The sequence below is a fragment of the Pan troglodytes genome, chromosome 12 (assembly GCF_028858775.2).
Source record: "Pan troglodytes isolate AG18354 chromosome 12, NHGRI_mPanTro3-v2.0_pri, whole genome shotgun sequence".
Classification (NCBI taxonomy): domain Eukaryota; kingdom Metazoa; phylum Chordata; class Mammalia; order Primates; family Hominidae; genus Pan; species Pan troglodytes.
In genome coordinates, this window is record NC_072410.2 from 101745871 (window position 1) to 101771476 (window position 25606).

The 25606-nt window shown below is 37.3% G+C and overlaps 1 protein-coding gene across 19 annotated transcripts in view; it reads right to left on the minus strand.

Moving 5' to 3' along the window:
* The window catches only part of TDRD15 (tudor domain containing 15), a 44925-nt gene that overhangs the window by 13386 nt on the left and 5933 nt on the right, over positions 1-25606 (minus strand). For 8 of the 19 annotated variants that reach the window (XM_063789235.1, XM_063789239.1, XM_063789230.1 and 5 more), the window contains one exon: positions 3352-3462. The gene's annotated coding sequence lies outside the window, so the exon portion shown is untranslated. Of the gene's footprint in view, positions 1-3351; positions 3463-8765; positions 8925-13964; positions 14085-25606 lie in introns of those variants that run through there. The other 11 variants (XM_063789234.1, XM_063789232.1, XM_054677721.2 and 8 more) reach the window with 5 other exon arrangements.

Below are 25606 nucleotides of genomic sequence, written 5' to 3' on the forward strand. Positions count from 1 at the left end.
TACCCAAATCTGACTCAGTTTGCTACACTGGTTTGCAACTCAACTAGTTACATCAAATGCTTTTCCTAGAGTCGATCTGCACAGTTCAGTATCAACAGAAGTGCTTTTATGAGTACCTCCCATTTCACCACATGGAATATTAAAAAGACATATTTTCAAGGATCATGCTTTAATATCATTCATTTTTACTGCTAGATCAAGGACATTTTAAAGTGAAACTGCCACCTTTTTTATTGCAAGTGTTTGGTAGTAAATAATACAATGACTACCAATAGTTTGGTGCCATTGCCTTGATTCACAGCGAGGTGCCAGCAGTTTTATCCACCATTGCTTTTGCACCATCACTGTTAACATTAACACACTGAAAAAGGTAAACATTGACAAGATGCCAAGTTTATTCACGGGGAAATAATATTTTCAATAAATGGTCCTGAAAAAAAAAATGGATACCCACATGCAAAAGAATGAAGTCAGACCCCGACCTCACACAATATACACAAGATGTTCTCAGACTTACGATGGTTCGACTTCAGATTTTTCAGCTTTACAAGGAATTTTGGGGGACATAACCCCATAGAAATCTAAAAGCTCCTCACTACTTAAAAAGGAGGTACAGTTTCTACTGAATGTGTATTGCTTCCGCACTACTGTGAAATTGAAAATCCTAAGTTGAATCATGGTAAGGCAGGGACCATCTCTTTTGTTGCCAACATTAAATGCATCTTCAGCTTACAGTATTTTCAATTTACAATGAGTTTATCAAGATGTAATCTCATTGTAAGTTGAGAAGCATCTGCACAAAAAGCAACTGAAAATGGATAAAAAACCTACGGGTAAGAACTAAAGCTGTCAATTCCTTAAAAATTTTGAAATAAATCTTCATGACTACTATGGTTTAAATGTTTGTCCCCTCCAAAACTCACATTGCAACTTAATCATTGAGATGTGGGACATTTAATAGGGGTGAATATGTCAGGAGGGTACTGTCCTTATGAATGAATTAATCCATTCATGGGTTATTGGGTTATCAGGGAGTAGGATTGGTGGTTTTATAAGAAGAGGAAGAAGGACTTGAACTAGCATGCTCACCCCCTGTCCATGTGATGCCCTGTACCACCTCAGGACCTGCAGAGTCCCCACTAGCAAGGTGGCTCTCACCAGAGGTGGCCCCTTGACCCTGGACTTCTCAGTCTCCACAACTGTAAGAAATAAATTCCTTTTCTTTATATATTACCCAGTTTCAGGTATTGCTATAAGGAACAGAAAACATATCAAGATGTGTTAGGCAATGGCTTCTTAAATATGTTTCCAAAAGCACAAGTAACAAAAGATAAAAAAAAAACAGATCAATTGGAACATCAAAGTTTAAAAAAAACTTGAACTCCAAAGGACCCATCAGAAAAGTGAAAAGTCAACCCTGAAAATGGCAGAAAATATCTGCAAATCACCTATCTGATAAGGGGCTTAATGCACAATATATGTAAAGATCCCAAACTTAACAATGGAAAGACAATGCAATCTAAAAACAGGCAATGGATTTGACTACATATTTCTTCAGAAAAGATACATAGAAGGCCAATAAGCATATAAAAAGATAGTCAACATCATTAGTCACTAGGAAAACACAAACTACAATGAAATGCCACTTCAGACACACTAGGATGACTGTATTTTAAAAACCGAACAATTACAAGCGTTAGCAAGAATGTAGACAAATTAGAACCCTCCTGCAATCTGCACCTGTAAAACGGCACAGCCATTTTCAAAAAGTTTGGTGATTCCTCAGGAAGTTAAAACAGCAATTCCATTACTAGATATAGACCAAAGAAAACTGAAAACACATCCACACAAAAATTTGGACAGGACCATTCTTAGTAGCATTATTCCTAACAACTAAAAGTGAAAACTACCCAAATTTCATCAACTGTTGAAAGAGAAACACAATGCCATAAATACAAAAATTAGTGGGGCATGGTAACGTGCACCTCTGGTCCCAGCTACTTAGGAGGCTAAGGTGGGAGGATGGCTCGACCCTGGGGAACAGAGATTGCAGTGAGCCAAGATCCTGCCACTGCACTCCAGCCTGGTAGACAGAGCAAGACTCTGTCAAAAAATAAATAAATAATAATAACATTTTTTAAAGAAAACACTTGTTTTCCCATGGATTATACTAAGTGACAGTGATTTTTCCTTCTCTCTGATTTTTCCACTTCGAATTTCTCTATAAATGGCCATATATTTCTTCTCTGACAGTGAAAAAAAAAAAAACTGAAACAAAATTCTTTTCAAAATGCCATAAAGTTAGAAGAAAATTTAGAAAAACATTTGAAATATTTTAGGATAAGGTGGACAATCTTAAGAAAGATAGAAACCCAAAAACCATAAAAGGAATGAAGAACACAGTTAGGTACATATATGCTAAAATTGCTATACAGAAAAGAATACAGGCCGGGCGTGGTGGCTCATGCCTGTAATCCCAGCAATTTGGGAGGCTGAGGCGGGTGGATTGCGAGGTCAGGAGATCGAGACCATCCTGGCTAACATGGTGAAACCCTGTCTCTACTAAAAATCCAAAAAATTAGCCAGGCGTGGTGGCGGGCGCCTGTAGTACCAGCTACTCGGGAGGCTGAGGCAGGAGAATGGTGTGAACCCGGGAGGCAGAGTTTGCAGTGAGCTGAGATCACGCCACTGCACTCCAGCCTGGGCGACAGAGTGAGACTCCATCTCAAAAAAAAAAATTATATGAATAGACAAATGACAGATTAAAAAAAAAACCGTAACATGGAATATAGATAAAAAGCATCCTTAACATAAAAATATGTTCCATATCACTAGTATGGGGGAAAGAAGAATGAAAATTCCTCTTCCATGTACTGTATTAGGAAAAACATAAATGAATGATTATATCCAGAACAAACAAATACGTGGAGAATGAAAGTTCATAGGTTCCAGGTAAGAGAATACATTCTTATAATATTTTTGTCATGTAAACTTATAGCACCATTAATCTTGAAGTCCTCACATCTTTTGATACCAAGATTACTCTTGGTAATCTATCCTTATGAATTTAAGAATACATACTGAAAGATGTTTGTTGAAACACTTACAAAATTAAAACTATAAAACACTGCTAAGAGAAATTAAAGATGATGTAAATTAATTTTAAGGTATCAATTCTCCCCAAGTCACCTACAGAACTGACATAATCCCAATCAAAATCCTGGGATGCATTTTGGTAGAAATTCAAACGTGATTCTAAACCTTTTATGGAAATGCAAAGGAACAGAATGGTCTAAATAGGTTATAAATAAATAAACTGAAAAAGATTAAAATTTGAGAACTTATGCTTACCTGAGTTTAAGACTAATTATAAAGTTACAGCACTCAAGACACTGTGGTAGTGGTGTAGTACTGGTGTGGAAATATAATTCACTGGAACAGATCAGAATGCAGAAATAAGACCTAGAGAAAGTCAATAAAAGATAAAATGATTTTCAACCAAGGTGCCAGCAATTCGACAAATGATGCTGTAACAGCTGGATAGCCATACGCTTAAAAGAGGGAAAAAAACTGACCATATGCAAAAATTTATTCTAAATGGAATATAAACCCACATATAAGAACTAAATGTATAAAACTTCTCAGAAAAAAACAGAAAATCATAGGTACCTTGACTTGGCAAAGATGTCTTAAATAGGACACAAAAAATTCAAACTGCTAAAGAGGGACAAAATCAATAAATCAAAGTTTATCAAAATTAAAATATTCTGCTCCTCCAAAGACACAATAAAAAGACTAAAGGCAAGCCAGAGAGAGTGAGAAAACACTTACAAAACATATAGCCTAGAACCTGTCTCTAAAATATATAAAGAACTTTTACAACTCAATAGTTAAAAAAAAAATCCAATTTAAAAATAGGTAAAAGATTTAGCAGCCACTTTACCAAAGAAGATTTATTGATGGAAAATTAGCATTTGAAAAAGATGCTTAATATCATTGTTATTAAGAAAATGCAAATTAAATCGCACTAAGATAATACTTCACATCCACTAGAATGGCTGAAATTAAAGGGCAATCGTACCAAACATTGGTGAGGGTATAGAGTAAGTGAAAAGGTCACAGACTTCAGAAAGAACTGTAAAACGATAGAAACACTTGGAGAACAGTTTGGAAGCTTCTTAGGTACGTATTTCAAAATAATAAGAGCTATCTATGACAAACCCACAGCCAATATCATACTGAATGGGCAAAAACTGGAAGCATTCCCTTTGAAAACTGGCACAAGACAGGGATGCCCTCTCTCACCACTCCTATTCAACATAGTGTTGGAAGTTCTGGCCAGGGCAATTAGGCAGGAGAAGGAAATAAAGGGTATTCAATTAGGAAAAGAGGAAGTCAAATTGTCCCTGTTTGCAGATGACACGATTGTATATCTAGAAAACCCCATTGTCTCAGCCCCAAATCTCCTTAAGCTGATAAGCAACTTCAGCAAAGTCTCAGGATACAAAATCAATGTACAAAAATCACAAGCATTCTTATACACCAACAACAGACAAACAGAGAGCCAAATCATGAGTGAACTCCCATTCACAATTGCTTCAAAGAGAATAAAATACCTAGGAATCCAACTTACAAGGGATGTGAAGGACTTCTTCAAGGAGAACTACAAACCACCGCTCAAGGAAATAAAAGAGGATACAAACAAATGGAAGAACATTCCATGCTCATGGGTAGGAAGAATCAATATCGTGAAAATGGCCATACTGCCCAAGGTAATTTACAGATTCAATGCCATCCCCATCAAGCTACCAATGACTTTCTTCACAGAATTGGAAAAAACTACTTTAAAGTTCATATGGAACCAAAAAAGAGCCCACATTGCCAAGTCAATCCTAAGCCAAAACAACAAAGCTGGAGGCATCACGCTACCTGACTTCAAACTATACTACAAGGCTACAGTAACCAAAACAGCATGGTACTGGTACCAAAACAGAGATATAGATCAATGGAACAGAACAGAGCCCTCAGAAAGAATGCCGCATATCTACAACTATCTGATCTTTGACAAACCTGAGAAAAACAAGCAATGGGGAAAGGATTCCCTATTTAATAAATGGTGCTGGGAAAACTGGCTAGCCATGTGTAGGAAGCTGAAACTGGATCCCTTCCTTACATCTTATACAAAAATCAATTCAAGATGGATTAAAGATTTAAATGTTAGACCTAAAACCATAAAAACCCTAGAAGAAAACCTAGGCATTACCATTCAGGACATAGGCATGGGCAAGGACTTCATGTCTAAAACACCAAAAGCAATGGCAACAAAAGACAAAATTGACAAATGGGATCTAATTAAACTAAAGAGCTTCTGCACAGCAAAAGAAACTACCATCAGAGTGAACAGGCAACCTACAAAATGGGAGAAAATTTTCGCAACCTACTCATCTGACAAAGGGCTAATATCCAGAATCTACAATGAACTCAAACAAATTTACAAGAAAAAAACAAACAACCCCATCAAAAAGTGGGCGAAGGACATGAACAGACACTTCTCAAAAGAAGACATTTATGCAGCCAAAAAACACATGAAAAAATGCTCATCATCACTGGCCATCAGAGAAATGCAAATCAAAACCACTATGAGATACCATCTCACACCAGTTAGAATGGTGATCATTAAAAAGACAGGAAACAACAGGTGCTGGAGAGGATGTGGAGAAATAGGAACACTTTTACACTGTTGGTGGGACTGTAAACTAGTTCAACCATTGTGGAAGTCAGTGTGGCGTTTCCTCAGGGATCTAGAACTAGAAATACCATTTGACCCAGCCATCCCATTACTGGGTATATACCCAAATGACTATAAATCATGCTGCTATAAAGACACATGCACACGTATGTTTATTGTGGCATTATTCACAATAGCAAAGACTTGGAACCAACCCAAATGTCCAACAATGATAGACTGGATTAAGAAAATGTGGCACATATACACCATGGAATACTATGCAGCCATAAAAAATGATGAGTTCATGTCCTTTGTAGGGACATGGATGAAATTGGAAATCATCATTCTCAGTAAACTATCGCAGGAAGAAAAAACCAAACACCGCATATTCTCACTCATAGGTGGGAACTGAACAATGAGATCACATGGATACAGGAAGGGGAATATCACACTCTGGGGACTGTGGTGGGGTGGGGGGAGGAGGGAGGGATAGCATTGGGAGATATACCTAATGCTAGATGACGAGTTAGTGGGTGCAGCGCACCAGTATGGCACATGTATACATATGTAACTAACCTGCACAATGTGCACATGTACCCTAAAACTTAAAGTATAATAAAAAAAAAGAAAAAAAAAAGTTAAATATATACCATATGCCTTCCACATGACCCAGTCATTCCACTTCCGAGTATTTACTCAAGATAAAGGAAAGTATATGTCCATACAAAAACTTGTAGGAGACTGTTCACAGCAAGTTTACTTGTAAGAGCCAAAAACAAAACAACCCAAATGTTTGTCAACACAATAAACAATGGAACAATACAATAGTCGTAACACATAAAATGGAAACTATCCAACAATAAAAAGGAATGCTGTAACCCCAGCACTTTGGGAGGCCAAGGCAGGCGGATCACCTGAGGTTGGGAGTTCAAGATCAGCCTGACCAACACAGAGAAACCTCGTCTCTACTAAAAATACAAAATTAGCCGGATGTGGTGACACATGCCTGTAATGCCAGCTACTCGGGAGCCTGAGGAAGGAGAATCGCTTGAACCCGGGAGGCAGAGATTGCGGCGAGACGAGGTCCCACCATTGCACTCCAGCCTGGGCAACAAGAGGGAAACTCCGTCTCAAAGAAAAAAAAAAAAAAAGAATGAAACACTGATACTCATAAAAACATGGATGATTCTCAAAGTAATTATACTGAAACACAAAGAGGCAGAATACACATTTTATGAGTCCATTTGTATAACATCCTAGAAAATGCCATTTAATCTATAGTAACAGAAAGATCAGTGATTGACTTGGATAAGGGGAGCGCAGGTTCGAGTGGGACCAAAGGAAACCTTTGAAGGTGATGGATATGCTTATGATGTCGTTTATAGTGGTTTCATAGAGTATACATGTGTCAAATGTCAAATTGTACACTTCAAATATGTGTAGTTTGTTATATCTCAGATATACTTCACTAAAGCTATAAGACACACAGACACACACACACACATACACACACACATGCACAACCTGAATGTTCATTAATGGAGGAACAGAATAATTCATAGAGGATTTATTTTAATATTTGTAATTACTAATAAAAAATTTCTATTGGCTCTGATGAATAGGTCTTAAGAATCCTGTACAATTTGGGAGGAGGTCAGAGTAATATAAAAAACATACTAAAATGATATCTTACGTGTATACATGAATATGTGTTCATATACAAATAGAGGAAAGTGTGACAGGTACGTATCAAACAAATAAATTAGGAGATGGAACTGGAAAAAGAGTTCCAGAGGGTAAAAGGTACCCTCTGCTTTAGCTGCCATGCTGTAAAGAGCTTATACTTCTTGTTAATTTCAAAAGGTTAGAAAAATTGAATGTATACCAAAGTGGTACAACAATTAAGTGACTCATCAAAAATAAATTTCTTCAGAAAAGCACCTCCACACCTTAACTCTCTTTATGTCTTTTGGTCTACACTAACTCACTCTCTCTCACACACACACACACACACACACACGCAACAACTCACACACAACTTGGCATTAGGATCTCTCACACTCACACACACACACACACCCCCTGGCATTAGGATCTCTTCCTAACACAACCCTAGCATTATATCTCGCACACTCACACACACCCTGGCTTAGAATCTAATTCAAACACACACCATGGCATTATAATCTCTTTCTCACACATACCCTGGCATTAGGATCGCTGTCTCTCACACACAGACGCTAGAACTAGGATTTCTCTCACACACAACCTGGCATTGGGATCTCTCCCTCACACACACATCCTAAAATTAAGATTTCTCTCACATTCACACACACCCTGACATTAGGATTTCTCTCTCACACACACACCCTGACATTAGGATTTCTCTAACACACACCCTGGCATTAGGGTCTCACACTCACACACCCTGACATTAGGGTCTCTCTCACACTCACACACCCTGACATTAGGGTCTCTCACACACACATACCCTGACATTAGGATTTCTCTCACACTCACACACAATATTAGGATCTCTCAGTCATGCTCACACACCCTGGCATTAGGGCCTCTCTCACACACACCCTGACAGGGTCTCTCTCACACTCACACACCCTGACATTAGGGTTTCTCACATACACACACACTCTGGCATTAGGATCACTCTGTCACACACACACACCCTGACATTAGGGTTTCTCTCACACTCACACACCCTGGCATTAGGATCACTGTGTCATACACACCCTGGCATTAGGGTCTCTCTCACACTCACACACAGCCTGGCATTAGGATCAGCCATCATTGACCCCATATGCTGGGTGCTCCCATCTCTGATAACTGCATTTTTCGAGGAAGGGCTGCTGCTCCCAGGTGGGAGGGCTGAGTCTGAGCCGCCGCCGCCATTAGAGGTAGGGAGAACAGAAGCAGCTGAAGATCCCACAACAGACTTCAGATCGCAGCCCGCCCCTGGGAGGCCAAAGCCCCTGTAGGTCAGAGGAGAAAAGTGGGGAAGTACCATGGAAACCAATAGTACCTACAGCAGGCTAACCATACATAAGCCGAGCTGGGGTTTACCAAGAATCTCTGCTGCGGGTCAGGCCGTTCTTCCCAGAGCTGGAAAAATACCGCTAGGGCCCAAGATGGCGGGAGACTCGGGCCCTGTTCCCACCCCCTCGTAATCCCGCAGGGGCCCCAGGGAGCATGTGCGGGCTTGAAGGCCGAATGCGCCGGGGGAGGCCTGCAGCTGTGCAAAGCGTCCCGCCTGGCGCTGTCCCTGGCTTCCTGAGGGCGGAGGCTGTGTGCGGCCTGGTAAGGGTGGTGCCCACTGTGAGTTCTTGAAGCTGGCATTAGGCTCCAGGTGGGCAGCCTCACAGCCTTGTCTCTCAGGGACAGGCCATGGAGAGACTCTGGACGGGCTAATGTGGTGGAGAGGATGTAGCTTGTCATATGGGTGTGACACATTGGGGTGGTATCACCCCACTTCCTGGCTGTGCAAGGGTTGGAGTTCATGCAGACAGATCTATCTTGCAACTACCAGGATAGAAACTCAGGAGTCCCCAGTAAATTAGTGAAAGAAATGTCTATTTATTGAGCACCAGTTAATCAGATATTTAAGTTATTGCATTTAATTCTATTTCTCTATTTTGGAGAATCTTGAACTGGGTCCGTGAATTAGATGGTATTAATGTATACAACGTTAATTTCCTGATCCCAGTGGGTATGTTAGGGTTATGTAGGGAAAAGTCCTTGTTTATAGGAAATAGACAAAGTAGCGGGGGTTATTGGGCATAATGCCAGCAGTTTACTTTCAAATGGGGAGGGGACATGTTCTTTCTACTCTTCTTGCAACTGTTCTGTAAATTTGTAATTATTTTAAAAGAAACACTTTATTTGAAAAATTACTAGTCTCATAAAATGAGCCACACAACTCTATTTTTTTGTGTTCTGCAGCAATTAACTGACATTATATAACAAGGACAGAAAGTAACTGTCCTTTGAAAAATTAGAAACTCAACTATATTAAGTCATCTGGGTAGGTATTTTAGGTGAGGCAAAATCTTGCCTTCCACGTCAGTTGTTTCATGTTCACAGATGGAGTCCAGTTTTCTTTTTCTTTTGACTATTTCCTCCTTTATTGTGTATGTTAATTATTCATATCTTTTTCTCTTGACAAGTCTTATCATCTGTATTGTTTTTTCTTGTAATTATTCTCCATTTTATTTTTTCCTTATCTGTATTCTTTCCTTCTAGTTTTTCTCTGACTTTATTACTTCATTTTCTTCAGTTTAATGTTTACTGTCTCTATTTTTAACCTTTCTCATTTTCTGAAAAATATATTTAAGCTATGAATTTCCCTTCAAGTACTACTTTAGTTGTATCCCTTACGTTTTTAATGGTATAATTTCTTTATCTTTCAGTTTAAAATTGTCCTAATTCCTATTGAGATTTCTTTTGCCATCTGGGTAAAAGATAATTTTTCTTAATTTCCAAATATGTGGAAATGTGTTATTAGCTTTTTGATATTCATTTGTAGCTTACTTGCATTAATTGCATTGTAGCCAGAAAATGTGGTCTGTAATGATACCAGTTACTTAAAATTTCTTGATACTTGCTTCTTCCTTAGTACCTAGTCATTTTTAAAATTTATGTCCAAAAAAAAGAGAAAAAAAATAAAATTTATGTCCGTTAGATCAAGTTTGTTAATTGTGTTCAAGTGTTCTATATCGTTACTGAAGTGCTTGTCAGCTTTATCAGTTACAGAAAGTGATTTTTATCAGCTTATTGTAAGTCTGCCTATTTGTCTTTTCTATACTTTGAATATATTTTTTAAAGTACATAAAGATTTAAAATTTCTTTCTGATGAATTGACCGTTTTATCAATTTGTAATAACTTTCTCCATGTCAAGAGATTTTTTGCCTTAAGGTATTTTACCTGACATTTATTTAACATGGCTAAATACATTCATTGAGTTGGTATTTGCCATGGTGTATCTTTTTATATCCTTTTATTTACTAACCTTCTTTCTTGTCCTTATGATTTAGTGTGGCTCTTTATAAAGAACATGTAGCTCAATGTTGTTTGTTTACTCTTTGTTTAGTCAGTCTTAGAAGCTTGCATTTACCTTTGGTCCATTGACATTGATTATGATTTCTGATATTTTGTGATTTCTACCATTTTATTTTATGCATTGTCTTCCTACTTTTTCTAGGTTTCTCCAGGAATGCTTTCTCTTGAACTGATTTAATTTTATTCTTTACATACATTTCTCCTTCCTACTCCCTACCCCCACCTGCCATTTTCTGCTTTACCACTTGGGTAATTCTTTCTGGTACTATGTTCTGGTACTATCTACTATCTTCGGGTACTGTCTTTTCTGGTACTATCTAATTGTTGGTGGCCACTCAACAATTTTTAACACTTACTTAATGGAGCAAATTCTAAAGTTAACTTTTTACCCTCTTTTTAAACAATACAAGGGACCTTGGGACACTTTAACACACACACACACACACACACACACACACACACACCTTTCTCTTTTTTGTATTTTTTATTGATATATCATTGTTGTACATATTTTTGGAATACATATGATATTTTGATATGTATATGCAATGTGTAACAATTCTCTCAGGTTAATTGAGATATCCATCAGATCTATTTTTGTTTTTTTGAGACACTTTCATACTGTTTACCATGGTGGCTGTTCTAATTTATATTCCCACCAAGAGTGTACTGATGTTCCCTTTCTTTGCATCCTCAACAGGATTTGTTATTTTTTGTCTTTTGGGTAATAGTCATTCTAGTTGGGGTGAGATGATATCTCATGGCTGTTTTGATTGCATTTCCCTGATGATTAGTGATGTTGAACATTTTTTTTTTCATATACCTGTTGACCATTTGTATGTCTTCTTTTGAAAAATGTCTATGAAGGTCTTTTGCCCATCCTTTAATCGGATTATTTGGGGGTTTTTTTGGCATTTCGTTATTTAGTTCCTGATAGATTCTAGTTGTCAATCCCTTGTTGCAGGGATGATTTGCAGATATTTCCTCCTAGATAAATTCCACACTTAGAGCTATCCCATTTTTGACAAAGTCACCAAGAACATACACTGGGAAAGGACACTCTCTTTAATAAATGGTGCTGGAGAACTAGATCTCCATATGCAAAAGAATGAAACTAGATCCCCATCTTTCACCATACACAAAAATCAACTCAAAATGGATTAAAGACTTAAATTTAAGACTGGAAACTATGGAACTACTAGAATAAAATGTTGGGGAAATGCTACAGGACACCGATCTGGGCAAAGATTTTTTGGGTAAGACCTCAAAAACACAGCAAAATAGGCAAATTGGATTACAAATTGGATTACATCAAGCTAAAAGCTAAAAAGCTTTTTCACCAAAAAGGAAACCATTAACAAAGTGAAAAGACAAGCTACACATACTGCTTTCTAACTTACATGCTTTTTAACTTGAAATCTGCTGGAAGAAGTCTCCATGAACATATAGGTCTTACATTACCTATACATCAGTTAACTTATACTCATCCTTCAGTTCTCAGCTTACAGGCTGCTTCCTCTGAGAAGACTTCTGAGTCTGGGTGAGTAGTCATGACTGGAATACTGTACTATATACTTAGAAATGCCCAAAAGCTTCCCAAGGGGGTATACAGGCATAACAGTCCCAAAGGAATCAATTTTCAGACCCTCATCTTTTAAATGTGTTTTTTTCTGAGGCTGAGCTGCCTAAGAACCAAACCACCTGCGAGTCAGAATCAGCTAGTTGGTTCCCCTTTTCTCCTTCCCTTTCACTGTTGCCCAGTTTCCAATTTATAAATAAAGATGTCTCCTAGCCAGGTGCGGTAGCTTACGCCTGTAATCCCAGCACTTTGGGAGGCCAAGGTGGGTGGATCACCTGAGGTCAGGAGTTCAAGACCAGCCTCGCTAAAGTGGTGAAACCCTGTCTCTACCAAAAATACAAAAATTAGCTGGGTGTGATGGCACACGCTTGTAATCCCAGCTACTCAGGAGGGTGAGGCAGGAGAATCGCTTGAACCCAGGAGGTGGAGTTTGTAGTGAGCCGAGATCACGCCATTGCACTCCAGCCTGGGTGACAGAGCGAGATTCCATCTCAAAAAAAAAAAAAAGTCTTCATCACCTATATTTATTACTGTCTGTTACCCTGAAGTGTAAATTCCCCTGAAACACTGAACAAATAAGCAGCTGTTTAAAATAGTAGCATTGTGAAGCCTGCCTTTGTAGGGCCATTGTGTCTTTTTCCATATTATTCAAATTTCTGTGAGACACACACACAAAAACAACAACAACAACAACAACAACAAACAAAAACACTTCATTGACCTGTACACTGAAGATGAGTGCACTTTATATATATATATATATATACATGTTATACCTCATTGAAAAAAGAGTTTTGAAAAAGTATCTTAAAATTAACAGTATGTTTTCTGAGTATATGTGTTAAATAAGGCATATCTAGGTGAAATAATAACACATATAATTTTTTTAAAGTCCTTTTGTTAAGCTTCCCAGGAATTAAGATTGTAGACCATTCTAATGGCTAGGTAGAAAATCATTTTTCAAGTCAGGTAGTCTCTAATTTTAGTACTTTATTTTTTAAAAAAAGATTGAAGAATCTAGGCAAGTACCCAATTATCAGTAAATTAATTATCAATCATTACAGGTATGAGAGCATTAGGGGTATGAGAGAAAAATATTTAAGAACCACTAAGTTATACATTCTCATGGTAACCTGAACTTTTTCCCTTACTCATCATAATCTATAAATACATGCCTATTGATATGATTATTTGATGTGTGTTTCTCCAACATCAAGTCTCATGGAAATAATACTAAGCATATTGTTTATCCACAGTGAATCTAAGTCAAAGATTCAATAAGCAAGTGGATTACTGTGCAAGTGCTATTTGCAGTCCTGGGAGTAGATGAGATCATGCAGAAACAGATAAACAGAGAAGAGGATGGAACTCTGGAAAACAGCAGAAGATAACTCCTTTTAGTATAAAAACCGTCATTTGTCTTCGCAACTTTTTCCCTTTTCCTTTCCTGCTTTGTCCCTAGAGAGCATAGTGTTTTGCACACAGAAACAATTTCAATGTTAAAATAAACTTTCTTCCCTAAACGTAGTCTAAGACACAGAATACATAACTACTCTTATGAGTATTCTTTTCAGGGAAATAGTTACCTTAGAAGACTGCACCTTGTTGTCTTCACTGTCTTGTAGAAGAAACAGATGTGAAATACTCAAGATATAGATAGTCCCATAGCCCCTTCAAGGAAGTTGCGAGTGATCTTTCCTCAGAGCCTGACATCGAAAAGTTAATATTTTTTGTTATCACTCAGTTTAATAAATCATCTCTGAGTGCATCACGCACTATCATGTCACATGTTCTAGTCAGTGGTAAGAATGTTTTTCTTCTAGCTCCCATATCCTCTAATATGCTAAGATCAAGTCCATTTATTCTGTGTTTCTTCCACTCACTTTCTAAAACTTTAGCTCTAAATAAATTAACATTGATGACTTGCTTAGATAGTCCCTATCTGGTTGGACTTGGTTTTCTATCTTGTCAGTTTTTTATGTGCCACGGGGAGGCAGCATGAACTTGCCTACTGATAATTTCTCTTGATGCCTGTACATCTGCAGTCATCCTGTCACTTTTTAAAGAAAGATGTCTTTTCTATTTAAGATGTAATTAAATCTCACCTTTTTAAAAAATAATACTTGGTGATAATGGGACGTGGGGAAACAGAGATCATCATATGCTTGTGTTAGAATGTTAATTGGGGCAATTTGAAAATTACTTATCTGAAACCTTAAAATTGTTTATGTCCTTTGCTCTGGCATTCCCCTTCCCCACACTCACTCTCCCATTCCCAGCAATTTCTCTTTATGGAATTATTGCCATCGTGAGCAAAGACTTAGCTACAGGGACATTCAGTACAGCATGCTCATACAAACATCAACTAGAAACAATATAAATGTCCAACAAGAACACATTCTGGTCATATAATAGATAGCTCTGAGGCTGATAAAAATGATATTATTGAAATTTTTCTGAAAATATGGTATACATATCACCAGATCTGGTCCACAAGACCATTGTAAGTGGGACATGAAAAGGAAGCATGCTTCCTTTTCACTGTATCTCTTATCTGCTCCCAGAAACAGTGTCCTGGCCGTGTGGCCTCCCTCCTAGACAGGCAGAAGGCTATGGCTTCCCATACACACCCAGGCTCTTCTCTTCCCCAACCTCCTCTAGGACTTCCTTATCCTATTCCCTCTCCAAGGCCCAGGTTTCATCCCACTCCCTTTATTTATTTTATTTATTTATTTATTTATTTATTTATTTATTTATGTTTTAATAAAGCTGTAAAAGAATGTCATCTCCATCTGAAGACAACAACAAATCCAAATAGTCATTTATTTATTTGTTAGATTTCTCAGCAATATTTTGGAGATTTTATTATAAAAGTTTTGCACATTTTGATAAGCTTTTTCTTTTCTGAGACAGGGGCTCACTCTGTCAGCTGGAGTGCAGTGGTGTGTGATCATGGCTCACTGTAGCTTTGACCTCCTGGGCTCAAGTGATCCTCCCACCTCGGGCTCAAGTGATCCTCCCACCTCAGCCTCCCAAGTAGCAAGGACTACAGTCACATGCCACCACACCTGGTTGATTTTTAATATTTTCTTAGAGATGGGGTCTAGCTATGTTGCCCAGGCTGGTTTCAAACTCCTGGGCTCAAGAGATCCTCCTGCCTCCACCTCCCAAAGCGCAGGGATTACAGGGATGAGCCACCGTGCCTAACCTCCAATCCCTTTCCTTCCCACACAGCTCTTTCTGGTTCCCCAGCACAGCCCTCCAGGTGGTCGAGCAGCCAGCCAGCTCCACCCTCATTGCCCTCAAGCTCCTTTTCTTAATATTTCCTGAAACCTCCAGCTCTGCCCCTTCCCCTAAGCTCCTGTCTACCTTCTTGTCCTATGATGTGCTTGCCATATCTCTTAGAGAAAACCTGTCCTGATTGCTTTTTTTTTTTTTTTTTTGAGACAGAGTTTTGCTGTTTGTTGCCCAGGCTGGACTTCAGTGTAGTGATCTAGGCTGACTACAACCTCCGCCTCCCGGGTCCAAGAGACTCTCGTGTTTCAGCCTTCTCAATAGCTGGTATTACAGGTGCCTGCCACCACACCTGGCTAATTTTTGTATTTTTAGTAGAGACAAGGTTTCACCATGTTGGTCAGGCTGGTCTCAAACTCCTGATCTCAGGTGATCCTCCTGCCTCAGCCTCCCAAAGTGTTGGGATTACAGGCGGGAGCCACCTCGCCGGCCCCTCCTCACTCCTCTCCTCCAGCCTCCCCTTTGTCCCTGGAAGTCCCCAGTTTCTTCTGCATGCCATTGCTCCACCCTTAGCTTCAACATTCCCTTCCCCAAGCCTACAAAATAGACTTCTTTTATTTATTCTGGCCCTTTTATTTTCTACTCCTATCTATTTCTTCCTTATAGCCCTCCTCACTTCTAACCAAAGCTTCTTTGCCATTTAATATGTTTTGCAAGTAGAGCTTCCCCAAATATCTTGTTTGATTTAGGAAACAATCATAAATGTCATCTAGATATATTCCCAACTCAGTAGCGAGGATAAAGTGTTCACCTTTTCGTAACAATAGTCACAAATATGTGGCAGTCAATTTCTTTCTGTAAATGTATAGGAGCTAGTTAAATTCCTAGTTCAGAACGTATAAAATTGGTGAATTTCCCAAAGAGAAATTAAAAAGCAGTTAATATTTCCTATGAATTCTATGATTTAGAGAGTAGTTGGGAAACAAGAGATATAAGACAAAATACAAGTAAATGTTTTTCTAAGTTCATTTAAATCAGATCCTAAATCTCACTTGAAATTCATTGTGGTCTTTGTGGAGAAGAATTCTTTTAGAAATTGGAAATTATTGGTTCATGGTTCATGTGTACTAGAGCAATATAATGTCTCTTATCAAGAATTGCCTTTAGTATGGAACATCATTTATTAATGTCATCCAGTCATGGGTCACATTATTAATGATGAAACAGAAAAGCAAGTCCCTTACATCCTATTCTCAAAGTCTTCTAAAAGTATCAATGTAAATTGAATAAAATCTACATTTTATGTATTTGAAATATAACAATGAGCAGCCAAAAAGATATACATAAGCATCTGACAACAGTGTGAAAAAAAAAGTTTTTAGTAATATGAATACACATCAACTTTGGCCACATATCATTACCTTAAATCTCACAAGAAGAATTTTGAATATTTTTATCTACCATTATCAAAGATTGACTAGGTCTATATACCTTAACTTTCTAGATTTCTGAACCTTACTTCTTTAAAAACCAAACCTTTATTTTAAGCATTTCAGCTAGAATTTCTGTGAAACTGATTATATTTTATACACATCCTGTCTTCTTAAATGCTCACACCTGTAATCCCAGCATTTTGGGAGGCCGAGACGGGCAGATCACGAGGTCAAGAGCAAGACCATCCTGGCCAACATGGTGAAACCCCGTCTCTACTAAAAGTACAAAAATTAGCTTGGCATGGTGGTGCGTGCCTGTAGTCCTAGCTACTCGGGAGGCTGAGGCAGGAGAATAACTTGAACCCGGGAGGCGGAGGTTGCAGTGAGCTGAGATCGCTCCACTGCACTCCAGCCTGGGCAACAGAGCAAGACTCCATCTCAAAAAAAAAATGTTTTAACTTTTACTGGATAGTTCAAGGTCTTCATTGTGAGTTTCCATTATGGTACAATGGAGGCCAAGGAAGGAACTGTTAACCCCATGCTCAGTGGCCTGAGGAAGTAACAAATGTTCTTATGTCTGTTTTTTATTGTTTTGTTATCATAACAGTAAAAAACACCATCTGCATCTAACTGCTTTCTTTACTATTGAGAAACACTACTCCATGGGTCTCTTAAATGCCTAGATGTCTTGGTGGGTTATGCCAAGGATGGAAGGCCCTGACCACTCTTATCTAGAACATTTCTCATGGCCATTTCCAGTGAGCAGTGTTGAGAGATGCTGTAAGCTCTCCTTTCAGACCACGGCTGCTGTCAGTGGTACATTTTCTAGGTTCCACATTCGTCTCCCATGACACAACCCATGTTTGTGCAAGCATAGGTCTAGGACCACCTAAGCTGCCCTGCAGAACTGGTGCTCCAGAAACCAATGCAACCAAGTTTGCACTCCAGCTACTGCTTTTGCTGTGAGTAATCGTTTTTGACTCTAACTCAGGAGGTCTTCTATCTTCTGTCAGCATCCATGACATTGTGGCAAGCTGACTTGTTAGCTTGCAGCAGAGTAAAATCTCAGACCCCTCACAGTTCTTGTAAGCTACCTTTCAATTCGTTGTTTAATTTATACTTTTAACACACATATATTAATTATGTATGCCTCTAGAAATACGTAAGATCCAAGGGGAATATAAAGTGGACAATAGTTGGAACCTCCCTTAAGAAGTTCTCCCTGGTGAGGAATGCAGACGCTCAAACAGATTTTGTAACAAAACATGATTGATATTAAAGGCACGGAGATGGGAACCAGAAGGTTAGGGATAGCTTTCTGGAGGAGGAAACAATGAATTAAGCCTTTAAGGATGAGGACTTGACCAGGCAGAGACGAAGGACATAGAGGAATGTCAAAATGATATAAATCAAGGAGAAATACTATATAAAATGTACCCACTAATTTTGAGATGCCTCCTGATATCAGAAGGGTTAAAATGTGAAGGAAAAGAGTCTTTTAGAATTAAGCAATTAGCATAATTTTAAATAATTGCTGGTGACACATCTGTGAAATAACATATAATTGTGTATTCCTCAGAAAACTGGAACACTATTTAAACAAATTGAATCATTATCTAGAACTAAAACTCTTGGTGATGTCAACATACTTTAGAGGAACAGGAGCACAGATAAGCATGAAGTTAAAGTCTCTTACAGGAATTATCTTATTTGGTGTGATGAAGCTATGTATTATTAACTCTGGGCATTATAAAAAAAGACAAGTATAATTAAGTTTATTTAAAATGTAAAGTTACAAACCCTGTAGGCAAAAAAAATTAAAATTCAGCTATATGTGACTTGCAAAATATACACTGAGAAAGCACCATATGCAAAGATTGAAAATGAAGGGATAAAAAGTATATACCATATGTATCCATTATCTATTACCACAATAATCCTGTATAACAAACAACCACATAAAAAGTAAGCATTTATGTGATTCCCAAATCTATAGGTTAGATGGGGTCATCTGATGGGTTATCAATAGATTAGCTTTGCTCTCTCATGTATTTGGGGGTGTGGCTAGCTGGTTCAGCTCTTCCTCACATTTCTCTCATCATACAGCAGGCTAGCGTGGGCTTGTACATATGGCAGTAGCCAGGTTCCAAGAGACAGCAGGAGTAAGTACACAGTCGTTTTGAGGGACAGGCTCAGAACTGGCACATCATCATCCCAGAAAATTCTATCCTATCAGGGAAACAAACTCCTATGCTTAATGGTAAAAATCTGCAGGTGATTTGCAAAATGTGTAGATACAGGGAAGAATAAAGAATTAGAGATGTTTTTAAAGTTAATCTTCTACACCATGCAAATTCTAATGGAGGTAAAGTGGGTTTAGCCATGTTAATATCAGCTGGAAAAAAAAAAAAAAGATGATAATGGAACAGTCCTTTCTCTGACCACCATATTAAAACCACAACCTGTCTTCTGTTCCTGCAGTTCCCAAGCACCCTTCATCTGTTTTGCATTTTCTTTGTTCCATAGCACCTATAATATTATAATTTACTTATTGTGTTTATTTTTTAGTATGTGTTTTGCCTGGAAAAATATAAGCTCCCCTAGGGCAGGATCTTTGGCTTTTTTGTTCACTAGTATTTCCTATCTACCTGGGGCAGTGCCTTATACGTGGTAGTTATCCTGAAAGTATTTGTTGAATAAATTAATACACCAAGAAGATATCAAAATTATTAATATATAATTTTGGTGGCTTATTAGATTATTGCTTCCAATTCTTTACTCTCCCCATGTAAGAGAATTATATATTCATCCCCTTTACCATATAACTTTGCAGTGCCACCCTTGGGACAGGGTTAATTTGCCAGCCCTAATGATGTTGAGCTTAACCATGTGATTTATCTCAGCCAATGGAGTGTAAACAGAAGTAACATATACCAGAAGCTTTAAACATGCTTTTGTGGTGTGGCTTCCTCTCTAATAAATTCCCCTCTTAAGAAGAAAAGGCCCTGAGCAGTCACTGGTCCTGGAGTTAACAGAATATGGAATAAACCTAACCCTACCCAGCAGCCTGAAGCACAGCCACCCCAGCTGACCTACAGAGCTTTCAGCAAGAAATAAATGCTTTTTGGAAGCCACTGAGATTCTGGAGTTGTTTATTATCTCATATTGCACCAGAAACTTAATATAGCACAAAAACATAATAATAAAACTTCTAAGCAGAAAGCAAAATCTGAAAACTACATAAAGAAATTGACAAATCAGATCATGGTAAAAAAAATTTAACATACCTTTATCAGAAATGGATACATCCAAAAGGCCAGGCATGGTGACTCATGCCTATAATCCCAGCACTTTGGGAGGCCGAGGTGGGCAGATCACCTGAGGTCGGGAGTTCAAACCAACCTGGCCAACATGACAAAACTCTGTCGCTACTAAAAATACAAAAATTACCCAGGTGTGGTGGCGGGTGCCTGTAATTCTAGCTACTCAGGAGGCTGAGGCACGAGAATCACTTGAACCTGGGAGGCAGAGGTCGCAGTGAGCTGAGATTGTGCCACTGCATTCCACCCTGGGCAGAAAGCAAAACTCCATCTCAAAATAAATAAATAAATAAATAAATAAATAAATAAATAAATAAATAAAAGAAATTGATACATCAAAATGGTAAAATAATTGGTATGGTTGTAGTAAGTTTGACAAAATGTGGTCCATTAGATATATAAATGGAATACTGCACCTAACATAGAATATGCATTCTTTTCAAATATATATGGGACAATATAAAAAGCAATGAAAGAGTTGCTCACCAAAGTTTCAACAATTTGAAAAAAAATAGTTTCACACAGCACATTATCTGAACTTACCAAATTAGAAATAATAAAAGGCATTTTTTAAAGTATTTTGAAACTAAAACTACATCCCTAAGTAACTCATGGAACGTAACTCATGAAACGAAGTCACAATGGAAACTTTAAACGATTTCAAACTGAATTGAAAGTGCAACATACCAACACATGTAGAATTGTGGAACAGTGAATGCAGTGCTTAATTCCTAGCCTTCGTAACATTTAACATGCTTTTAATTACACTTTTTTTAAAAAATGCATACATTTATATTAAATGAGTTAAGTTTTCAACTCAAGAAGCCAGATAAAGAACAAGGAAAACTGAAAAAAAAAAAATTGTAGGGAGAATTTCACTTTCAACCGTGATAGACAAATAGGAATGGGATTTATCCTAACATCTTAAATAACTTGAAAAGCAGATAAAATATGAAACAATGGTTTTTAGACATCAAAAAACAGGCAGTGCTGGACAGTAATCCCAAAGAGAAGGGAAACAAATAAGGTAAGCCTTATGATTGCCCGAGCTCACTGCCTGAAGAGAATTTCCAGACTACAGTGCAAGGGGGAAAACAAAACAGAGTCCAGCAGCCTTCCTGGCTTGAGAAGACAGAATTCAGAGTTCTAGGAGGTCAGGAGATACACACAGACAGCACCAGAGATCTGCAGTAGGGTTCCCCTCTATGTCTTTGCATGAGTGCAGATCTACACAAGCATGCAAGGAAGTTACCTAACACCAAAGAAAGAACCATCAGAAAGGAACAGGTGCAACAATGCTCACAGCTCACTTCTCATTAGGCGTAGTCCATGCTCAAACCAACAAGAAAGAAAGACTTCCTAATACTGGGAGCATCAAACAGAATCCTCAAAAAGGTATTGCCCCAGTAAAGGGAGCAAATTAACCCTAGACTAAATCTGCTTTGGATTTACCTAACACTTAAAAACAAGCCTTAAAAACTATTTAATTCATTTCAACTAACTTAACTGAATCTCAGAATAAAGCCCAAAAATATCTAAAGAGATAAAATCCAGCAACCATCAGTGACCAGAATCCAATGGCAAATCACCAGTTAGGTAAGCAGGCAGGAAAATACAACCCACAGCCAGAGGGGGCAAAAATCAATCAATCCCAGAAATGGCAGAGATTATAAATTTAACAAATAAGAATGTTAGAACAGCAAAATCAACTCCACACTTTAAGAAGATAGAGAAAAACATGAACACAAGGAAGATATAAGTAAGACTCAACTTGAATTTTAGGAGTGAAAATATAGGATATGAAATGAAAAATATACTAAAAATAATTAGCATACTAGACACTGCAGAACCAAAGATTAATTTACTTTGAGGGCATAGCAAGAAAAACTATCCAAAATGAAAGAGTGAAAACAATGGGAAAACAAACAGGAAGGAATATCAGTGAGCTGCGGGACAATGTCAAAGATGAAGGAAACAAAAGCATTTGAAGAAATAATGTCTGAAACTTAAAAAACTTGATGAAAACTATAAAACTTCAGATCCAGAAATCTCATTGAAATCTAAGCAGGACACATGAAGAAAATCACACCAAGACACATCACAATCAAATTGGTGAAAAACAATGATAAAGATAAAACCTTAAAAGAAGCCAGAATCGGGGGTGGAGTGTTACATGTACAGCGGAACAAAGGAAAGAATGAAAGCAACTTCTCATCAGAAACCAGACAGACTTTAAGACAATGCTGTGACATCTTTAAAACACTGAAAGAAAAAACTGGCAACCAAGAGTTCCATACAAAGCAAAAAATATCTGTCTTTCAAAAATGATAGCTAAATAAAGACTTTCATAGACAGACAAATGCTGAGAAAATTCATCATCCAGAAAGAATTTTAATTTTTTCCCACTACGAGAGATACTAAGGGTAGTTCTTCAGGCAGAAATTAAATGACGCCAAATGGAAATGTGGATATACACAAAGAAAGAAGACATTTGAAAATTATTAATATGTAAAATAACCATTAAATATTTTTCTCATTAAAAAAACCTTTAAGAAGTAATTGTTTAAAACCAAACCAAAAGTTTGTTGAATGTATACTGTATTAGCAGTAAGTTTTACAATAGCAAGAGCACAAAGGATAGAAGAGGAAAATGAAAGTATACTGCTTTAAAATTCTTACACTCTATGGAAAGTGGTACATTTTGATTAAGTGTCCAACTGTAAATTGTTCATCATGTAATTGTAAACCCTAGAGAAAAATCTAATATATATCCAAGACTGGAGATAAAAATGAAATTATAAAAAAAATCAGCTTAACCAAAAGAAGGCAAGAAAATGGGGAAGAGGGAAAAGATGTAGAACATAAGAAACAAATAGCAGATGGTAGATAAAAACCTAACCATATTAATGATATTAATCACATTAAATATAAGTGGTATAAATAGTCCAATTAAAGACACAGTTTGTCAGATTGGGTTAAAAAGCAAGAATCTATTGTATGTTGGCCAAAAGAAACCCACTTTAAATATAAATACATAGGTTAGAAGTAAAATGAGAGAAAAATAAATTCCATGCCCATACAATCCAAAGAAACTTTCAGTGGTCATAGTAATATCAAATGAACCAGATTTCAGTGCAAGGAATATTACCAGAGTGAAACAATGTAAATATATAATGATATAAGTTTCATTCATTAAGAAGACATAATAGTCTTCTATGTATATGCAAATAATAACAGATCCTAAACATCTGAAGCAAAAAAGTGTTAAAACTGAAAAGAGAAATGGAAAATTTCACAATTATAGTTAAAGATTTTAAATGTAGACCAAGTAAAAAGAAAATCAGTAAAGGTATAAAGACTTGACCAATATTTTCAATTAACTTGAAAATTACATTTAATAAAAATCCCACCTAACAATCTTTATAATTGCACACAAAACATGTGCCAAAATAAATCATATTCTTAACCATAAAACCAGTCCATATAGATGTAAAAGAATTCAAGTCATACAAAGTATGTGCTATGAACACAATAGTTAAATTAGAAATCAGTAGCAAACAGATATCTAGAGAAACTCAAAGTATTTGAAAATTAAACATACACTTCTAAATAACTAAGGGTAAAAGAAGAAATCACAAGGGAAATAGAAAATATATTGAACTAAATGGAAATTAAAAGGCAGTGTATCAAAATTCATGCAATATATAGAAAGTAGTGCTTTGAGGGAAATTTATATTATTAAGTGCTCTCATAATAATGTTATAAACTTTTACATTAAAACACTTTGAGAGTAAATTAAACATCGATAAGAATAAAGAAAAATAATAAAAATCAAAGCAAAAAATAAATAAAATAGAAAAGAAAAAATAGTGAAAAATAAAAGAACCCAAAATCTGGCTTATTGAAAAAACCCTGCAAGACAACTTAGGCAATACCATTCAGGACATAGGCATGGGCAAAGATTTCATGACAAAGATGCCAAAAGCAATTGCAACAAAAGCAAAAATTGACAAATAGGATCTAATTAAACTAAAGAACTTCCGCACAGCCAAAGAAACTATCAACTGAGTAAACAGACAACCAACAGAATGGGAGAAAATTTTTGCAAACTATGCATCCAACAAAGGTCTAATATTTAGCATCTACAAAGAACTTAAACAAATTAAAAAAAAAAAAAAGCAACCCCATTAAAAGTAGGCAAAGGACATGAACAGATGCTTGTCAAAAGAAGACATACATGTGGCCCACCAGGCGCGGTGACTCACGCCTGTAATCCCAGCACTTTGGGAGGCCAAGGCGGGCGGATCACGAGGTCAGATCGAAACCATCCTGGCTAACACGGTGAAACCCCGCCTCTACTAAAAATACAAAAAATTAGCCAGGCATGGTGGCGGGCACCTGCAGTCCCAGCTGAGGTAGGATAATGGCATGAAACTGGAAGGCGGAGCTTGCAGTGAGCTGAGATCACACCACTGCACTCCAGCCTGGGCGACAGAGCGAGACTCCGTCAAAAAAAAAAAAAGACAACAATGTGGCCAACAAGCATGTGAGAAAAATGCTTAACATCATTGATCATTAGAGAAATGCAAATCAAAACCATAATGAGATACCATCTCATATCAGTCAGAATAGCTATTTTTAAAAAGTCAAAAAATAACAGATACTGGCAAGGTTGTGGAGAAAAAGGAATACTTATATACTGTGGGGTTGGCTCCGTTCCTTACTCATTCACCTGACATGAGTGAAGGACAAAGGACATTCTAAGCCCGGATGTTTGCACTGGTGGATGATACCAAACATTTAAGTAAGAAATCATACCAATCCTTTGCAAAATCTTTCAAAAAATAGAAAAGAAAGATCTTCACAACTTGTTTTATGAGGCAAACCTTACCCTGATACCAAAACTAGGCAAAGCCGTAAAAGGAAAGGAAAATTACAAACCAGTACCCTTCACGAACATGAACATAAAATTCCTTAACAGAATATTAGCAAGTCCAGAAATATAGAAAGAAAATGTCATGTGACATTTAGGAATGCAGGTTGGCTTAACATTTAAAAATCTGTCAATATATGTCATCAATTTAGGAAATAAGAACAGGAAAGTTATATAATCACCTTAATAAAGGCAGAAACTCCATTTGACAGTCTTCATCTTCCTTTTATGATGTAAACTCCAAACTACCTAGGAACTACCTAGAAGGGAATTTCACCTTGACTTAAAAACTCCTACAGCTAATATCA